Raw genomic sequence first — 568 nt, 5'->3', positions numbered from 1 at the left:
CGCTTTGTGAATAACTCTATCGAACTGACATTTAATGCACTCCTTAAAAAAAAAAAAAGAAGAAGATGAAAAGAAAAAGAAAACTGGGAGTCATGGGAGTCATTTTCTTCTTTCTCTCATGCTCCACATCCTATCCATTAGCAAACTTGTGGGCTCAACCTTAAATATATATCCTGTAACTAACCAGTTGTCTCCATCTGTATTTGTCACCGCCTATTCCAAACCGCCATCTCTCATGTGTACTACTACTGTAGTCTCAACCAGTTTTTCTAATTCTGCTTAAATTTTTTTTTTCTTAGACTAGTCAAGTGCAGTAGTGAGAAGGGGAAAAGTAGTAGAACAAGGAGTTCAATCTGTAACTGACTGTGAACAATCAAGTGAGATAACTCACTACCTTCAAACCAACCTTAAATTTTCTTTTATTCAGTCTCTGTAGAGACTGTCAAAAATTGCCAGTGCTGACTATATCACAAGTCATTACATTGGGGTATTGGAAAAAGTTTCCAGTTAGCAATAATTGTGCCTCAGATAAACCTCATTGGCTAAGATATTGCCACTTCGTAAAGCT

General features: G+C 36.6%; 1 non-coding gene across 1 annotated transcript; it reads right to left on the bottom strand.

Moving 5' to 3' along the window:
- Nucleotides 1–427: 427 nt before the first annotated feature.
- Nucleotides 428–568, bottom strand: LOC123621305. The gene has a single exon (XR_006729045.1). It is a non-coding gene; the product is annotated as a U4 spliceosomal RNA (small nuclear RNA).

This window comes from Lemur catta, chromosome 15 (genome assembly GCF_020740605.2).
Source record: "Lemur catta isolate mLemCat1 chromosome 15, mLemCat1.pri, whole genome shotgun sequence".
In the NCBI taxonomy this organism is placed as follows: domain Eukaryota; kingdom Metazoa; phylum Chordata; class Mammalia; order Primates; family Lemuridae; genus Lemur; species Lemur catta.
The sequence above is the reverse complement of the archived record's forward strand: the minus strand, read 5'-3'. Positions and strand labels throughout refer to the sequence as shown.